Genomic DNA, 7,415 nt, shown 5'->3' on the forward strand with positions numbered 1-7,415 from the left:
GTTGAGTTTTATTCAAATCTTTCTCTGTCTCAATTGAAATTATCCTTTTACACGTCACTCTGTTAATGTAGTGTACAGATTCTCCTCCATTTATGATGTGCTTACATTCCAAAATAAACCATCCTAAATTGAAAATATTCTAATAAAAATTCATTTATGCCAAGTGTGGTGGCCCACGCTTCTAATCCCAGGGTCTCTGGAGGCTGAAGCGGCAGGATCTCTAGTTCAAAACTAGCTTCAGCAACAGTGAGGCGCTAAGTGACTCAGTGAGACCCTGTCTCTAAATAAAATACAAAATAGGGATGGGTATGTGGCTCGGCTCCGTGTTGGAGTATCCCTGAGTTCAATCCCCAGTAATCTCCCTTTCAAGATTCACTTAATACACATATGCTGTGAAGCACAGGAATACAGTGTAGGGTTTCAGTTACTTCCCCTTTTGATCACTGGGCTGGGACTCACTGCTGTGGCCAAGCATTGTGAGAGAATATCTGACCACATATTGCTAGCTTGGGAAAAAACAGATATTTGTAATTAGAATTATAATTTCTCCTGAATGTATATCACTTTTGAACCATTAAAAAGTGGTACTTTGAATCACTGTAAAACAGTGTGTCTATTGCATTGATTGATTTTTGTATAGTGAATATCCCTTGTACTGCAGGAAATTCTACTTGGTTTTGGTGTGCAATTCATTGAATATTCCATTGGATTTGTTTTTTCAGCACTTAATTGAGTATTTTGTGTTAATAATATAAGAAATATTTTAGTTTCTTGTAGTGTTTTGTTTCTTTAGCAAGGCAAATCCACCTTTGATTCTGTTAGAAAAATTTGAGATATATTTGTGGTAATTTTTTATACATTTGGTAGAATTCACCAAAAAACATGCTGGTTCTAGACTTTTCTTTGTGGGAGGCATTGGTTATTGATTTACTCCCCCTATTCAGTCTGTTCAGTTTTCTCATTCATCCTAAGTTATTTCTACAAGTTGTGTTTCAAGGAAATTTTCAGTTCCTTTAAAAAAAATTATTAGCCTCCTATTTATCTTTTCCAATGTATACTTTTAATATTATTCAAATAATAGACGTAAGAACATTTAACAACTATTAAGAAATTTAGTGTATTTATAAAAATGCATGTTTATATTGTTATTTCAATGTGTATTGTTTCTCAGAATAGAAAGTACATTTTATAGAATCAGTGGAATACATGTTCTCTTTCAATTTAGTTCATAATATGAAACCTGTTTAACATAACGCTTTTAATAAAAAAAAATTGAAGAGGGTGTGGAGAAAAGGGAAAGCAAGGAAGGAAGAAAGAAAGTTAAATAACTTTCTTTATTTGAATCAAAGCCATTCCTAGACACATCTAAATGGAACTATAGAAATCAAAAATATGCTTCATCATGTTAAAATTTGATCATGTTACCAATAAAGTTATCTCTTCCTTTGTTATTCCACAAAGCTCACAGTATTTTGACAACAGAAATAAATGTGATCTTTTTTTGCATGACTTCAATTCATACAACTAGTTTCAATTTAAATTTCAGTCTTTTTTCCCTTCTTGAAGTTTTTTCTTTCAACTTCATGCTTGATATATCCCTTTCACATATAGACAACTGAACATAAAGCACTGCCAATTTAGCAGCTTGGTCTGTAAGAGTCACTAATCTTTCTACAACCACTACTATGCATTTGGGATAAGGGGAATGCTTATTTCAAGATCTTAGGAAATAGTTCAGTCAATTTCTTCAACATCATCTGACTCTGCTTAAATAGAATTTTAAAAAGACTTTGTATCATCAAAATGTTTCAGATAGTCCCTAAGCAAGTGATGCTTAAAGGCACAAAACATCATATGGTAAAACTGATTGAAAAGGGATGCACTGGAAAATACATATATCAACTCTGTATTATTAGCATTTTCTCCTCTTCAGTTTCACAAACTAAAAATTTTTAGATGTATTTACTTTAAATTTAAATACAATTTTAAATTTAGAGCTTTAGTCCCACTTGCTGTATATCAAGTGATCCATTGCTGCTCTTGGTTTGTGGTACTTTTATGAGTAATGTAAACAGAGTATTTCCATCTTCTCATGAATTTTTATTATACAGTTCTCTAGACTTTAGTTGTTCAGGTTTGGGATATTTACATAAACTTTTACTTTTTCATTTATAGAATATCAGTGTGGCTCTTCATGAAGATGCTATTGGCCATATAGGATCTAAAGTTCTGCATGTGTCATCTAGAAGTGAATTCATTTTTTCCTTTTTTGTTCCAGGGTTTGGTATAGCAGGAATTGAACTCAGGAGCACTCAACCACTGGGCCACATTCCTAGCCGTATTTTGTATTTTATTTAGAGACAAGGTCTCACTTAGTTGCTTAGCACCTCACATTTGCTGAGGCTGGCTTTGAACTCTCGATCCTCTTGCCTCAGCCTCCCAAGTAGAAGTGCATTTCTTTATCTTCTTATGTTCTCTTTTTCCAGTATCTCAGAGTATTAGCTTTGGATATCCTCCCACTTATATATTTATCACCTTCTAGGAAAAATATTGTTATAGTTATGAATTTGGGTTGAAGAAGAAAGTGAAACTCTTTGCTACTCTGTTTTTGAAGTGAAAATATTAAGCTGAATAGAATGTCTATGCCACTTAAAAGAGATAAAGAGATACTGCATGTACACACACACACACACACACAAACACGTATTTCTTTGCCATTGACCCTTACTCTTTTCAGACTGCTTATGATAGAGGTTTAAAGCTTTGATTCTGGATATGCAGTCGTTTTTTAGTGATAAAAATAAGCTTTAATATTTATTTTTTTCCTTAGCTTTATCTCTTTTTACATGGGCAGCTGATAAATTCCAAAATTCCTATGGGATGTTCTAATGGAGTAGCAGTTTGAGCTGTCAGCAGTGTCAGTATTACAAGATAAAAACATAAAGTCACAAATCTGTACATCAAATGTTGTGTTGCAAATGAAACACTATCTACCCCATGTAAAATCAGCTTCTCTGCCCTATCTTTGAATAGTTTTTCTTTGATTCCACAGTGTCAGTAAATGGCTTGGGTAACCTCCTCCCCCTTGAGGCTGTATGGACAAATTCTTTCAGCATTGTTTCATGAAAGGGGTATTGAGTCACTGGTTATAAGGAGGAAAAATCTAATTAAATCTTGATAAAGTCTTAGTCATTCTGACTCAAGGAAGATAGTCTAGTATATGATTTTTCCTGAATCAACAAGACTGATTAAAGGATTTGTAATTTTAAAGGTCAAGAGAAATATAAGGGTAGGGGACATGAATGCTTTTAGATCACTATTTGTCAAAAATTATTGAACATTTTATTTAAAAATAAGTCAATTATATTGTTTGAAATTATACTTAAATAAAGGTTATTCAAAAACTAAAATTCAAATAATCTATATATTTGTGAGATTGATTTTTGTTCACTGATTACAATTATCTTTCTGCTTTTAAATCCACATTTTGTATTTCTTCAATGAGGTTATTTCTTCCAAAGCTCCCTGGACCATGTGAGATTCTTCTTCCATAAAAACCTGCTGAAGTCTTTTGCCCATTTTAATATTGGAGTCATTTATTATATATGTGTAAGTGTCTTAGTACTATGTATTATTTGATGAATAGAGATTTAAGTTTTATATGTAGTCAAAGATATATATATATATATATATATATATATATATATATATATATATAATCACAGTAGTCTGTGTCACATTTACGAAATTTTTCTCTACCCAAAGATTTGAAAAATTGCGAAACAGATGTCTTTACTAATGTTATAAAATTTGCTTTAGTTGTTTAAGTCTTTAATCTATCCATATTTATAGGTTTGTTGTGGTCTGAAGTTAGTATTCAATTGTATTGTTTTTCCAAATGGATACTAATTTTTTTCTAGTATATTTATTTAATGTTATCTAGTGTCTTTACTGATTAAAAAGGGAAATAATTTCTTTTTCTTCAAGGTCAAGCAGCATGCAAATCATATAGAAGATGATTGAATATAAACTCCATGTCAGAGATACTAAGACTCAATTGGATGGTAATTTTCCATTGAAATTTTATCTATAAGGTAAAATCTGAGTGGGGTTAAAGAAGTATCTAAAAGGCCTACAGTCTGTATATTTCTGCACATGTAAGTTTCTCATTTCTGTATCCTACAAAGTATCATTTCCTTAGAAGTGTGTTCAATGGCCTCAACTTTCACACAGCCATCTAAGAAACAATTTCAAACTCATAACAATATATATAATATTCTGCCTTCTAACCCTTTTAGTTCAATATTTTTAAAAAAGGATAATTATACTAATGTCTGTTTAGAAAATTTCATAGTATTTCATTAAAAAAATGAAGAATGGTCCTTTGTAGAGTGGAACCCATGCCGCTTACTTACATACCAGTTTTCCTACTTACAAGTAATTTTCATCATGCTGTGTGGAACAAAAAAAGTGGCCTCAAATGCATATTTATAAAGTGATTCCCTTTGTTATAGTAATAAGTCTCCAATGAATTACCAATAAAACTTAATGTTGGCTTTGAGTTTACCCACAATTCAGCAATTTTGCCTGGCCTCAAATATTTTTCTACTGTTAGTTTCCCCTATATTCATATATATAGCAGTGGTTGTCTGATAGTTTGACTGGGGCCAGATAAACCATATCTCATGATCATTCTGGATGCTTGTCTGGGACATCTGGTTCCATCTCCACATTCTAGAATGTATCTCAGAGCAATGACAGCATTGTAGGAAGACAAGTCTCATTGCTCGAATATTTATTAAATTTGTGCATGAATTACGTTTGATGATGTCTCATAGGGGAGGCCAAATTTTGCCTCAGCTCTTTCAGGGTTTCAAGGGTGGGCCTAAGAATTAAATTAAATGAGATAGATAAATGAAATAAAAGCACAGAAGTTTATTCAATACAAATTTTTCATGGTATTTACGATTTCAAAAGGAAATGACAAAAAAATACAGTTGGACATTTATGTACTAAGTTAAACTAACAGTAAATTGTGAACCTATGCATATCACAGTACCTTGGGCTGGCTAGTAAACTGGGTAAGAAAGTAGGTAGAAAGATAAGGTTTAATCTAATATTTGAATAGATTTTTTGGCCTCAACTTCCTGTCCTTGAAGATAAAAATGCTATTTTCCTTCTCGCTTATGGAAGACAACTTTCATGAAAGAATTTCATCTCCTATTTTTTTAGCATAGAAGGAAAATTGGAGTGGTTTTCTTGAACCTATCATTTTTCAGTCGCTTTGACTCAAAACAGTCAATATGTCAGTATAGGATGTTTTGGTGAGGCATATTCTTTACTCCTTGATTTTTGGGGGCCAAAGCAAGATATACAACAAACCCAGAGTAAGTATATAAATGGACAATAGAAGGTATGGAGTCATGGGTACATGACTAATTAGGAACCATTCGTGTAAAAATCTACCATAACCTGTTCTCTGAACCCCACAAATAAAGATCTTTCTTGCAGTAGGTAAAATACACACATGCTGTCTCCAGAGACTTCAAATTTCTCCTCTCATGATATTCATGGAAAATTGAGGACATTTTACAACGTTACTCTAAATTTAGTTCTGTCAGTCAGTAGTAGTTATTTTAAAATTGGCTATATTAATATTACCTAGAAGGAGAAAAGTCTAGATTGAAATAGAAGAAGAGACCAGAGAAGAAATAAAATCAATCCTTGATATCTAGAAACTGCCACATCTAGGTCATGCTCTTGTTAGGAGGCAGCCTGGTATTCTCTGCTAGATTGTGGTATTCTTCCAAAATAAAAAAAAAATCTACAGAATACCAACAGAAGACACAGATATTACAGAAGCATAATTCAGTGAGACAAAAAGCAAGACCAAAACACAGACACAAATTAGATGTTCATGGAATCCACAGAAATAAATAAATTTCCCCTCTCCAGGCTAATACCTGCAATCACTGATTACTTTAATTGTAGCTTCAGCTTTACTCTAGTGTTTCCTTCTTAAAAGTGAACTCTGGTGGTTTCTAGATGAACATTGAAAAGTGTCATGCCTGAATTCCATTATCTATTCATCATTATTAAGTGTGGATGACAAGGAGATTTCTCAACTTGAACCCATCATGACCAGAAACGGAGGTGGACAGAAAAAAGGGGTGAGTGGAAAGGAAGGAATGAAGGGATTAAAGAAGGAAAAAAGATAGGAAGGCAAGGAAAGGTGGACTGGGAAAAGAGAGGAAGAAAAAAGTTGATGGTCCAGAACCATTTTTCATTTTGACTGACTTTTAAGTCTTTTTGTCCAAGCTGGCAAATCTTAACAAACTTTTAGTTTCCTATTGATTTCCTAATAATCTGATCATATTTATCCCATGTTTCAAAAACTGTATTTATTTGGACTTTTTAGAAAAATAATTATTCACAAAATATTTCAAAGTTATTTTATTGGTGCTTATAGTATCTTCTAGACATTGTCTTTAAATTTCTGAGTCTTAACAATGTATTTTCAGAACTTCCTTTAATGATTCTTACTTTGAGAATCTCTTATTTTTGTTAGGTGGAATAGACTTGGAAAAGAATATTTTTGGCTGGGAGCAGTGGCACATAGCTATAGTCCTAGCAACTTGGGAGATTGAGGCAAGAGGATCAGGAGTTCAAAGCCAGTCTCAGTAACAGTAGCAAACTAAGTAATTCAATGAGACTTTGTCTCTAAATAAAATACAAAATGGGGATAGGGATGTGGCTCTGAGGTCGAGTGGCCCTGAGTTCAATCCCTGGTACAAAAAAATTTTTTTTTTGTAAAAAATATATATATCCCCTGCAAGGTACAATATCCACAGCCAAACTTATCCCCATGTGGCAGGGCAGGGGACACAAGGCCCATGAACAGCAGAACTTGCTGTAGCAGACATCTGGGCCAGCCTCCACCACGAGAAGATGGGAGCTGAATTTGACTTGACTGCAAAACAAAGAATATTTTTAATCCAACTGTTATTAAATCTTCTGTCTTCATCTTGCAAACTAGTTCATTACTCCATCTCTCTTTTCCTGACTTGGTCTCCCCCTTCCTAGGTAGATAAAGAAGCCAATTGACACTTTAAATATTACCCAATCACTTTACCCTTCCAGAACAGTTTACCATTTTTCCAGCTTCCATTTGTAATTGTCTCAGTCTGTTCCACTTTTGCAAAACCCTTGTTCACCATTTCTGCATTCTCTATTCAATGCTCAAGCACAAATCCAAGGCCACATGCTTAATGTTTTTGAAGGGTAGTACCTTAGATTTAAGTTCCAATTTCTATTCCAGTTACCTATGTTTAAAACAACAATCATTTAACCTGGGAATGGTGGCACAAACCTATATTCCCAGAGGCTCTGGAGGCTGAGACAGGAGGATAACAAAT

The 7,415-nt window shown here is 33.4% G+C and overlaps 1 non-coding gene across 1 annotated transcript; it reads right to left on the bottom strand.

The window, feature by feature from the left end:
• Nucleotides 1-6,839: 6,839 nt before the first annotated feature.
• On the bottom strand, nt 6,840-6,975 carry LOC113187305 (small nucleolar RNA SNORA5). Its single transcript, XR_003301399.1, has one exon. It is a non-coding gene; the product is annotated as a small nucleolar RNA SNORA5 (small nucleolar RNA).
• Nucleotides 6,976-7,415: the final 440 nt, after the last annotated feature.

The sequence above is a fragment of the Urocitellus parryii genome, chromosome 1, assembly GCF_045843805.1.
Source record: "Urocitellus parryii isolate mUroPar1 chromosome 1, mUroPar1.hap1, whole genome shotgun sequence".
NCBI lineage: Eukaryota > Metazoa > Chordata > Mammalia > Rodentia > Sciuridae > Urocitellus > Urocitellus parryii.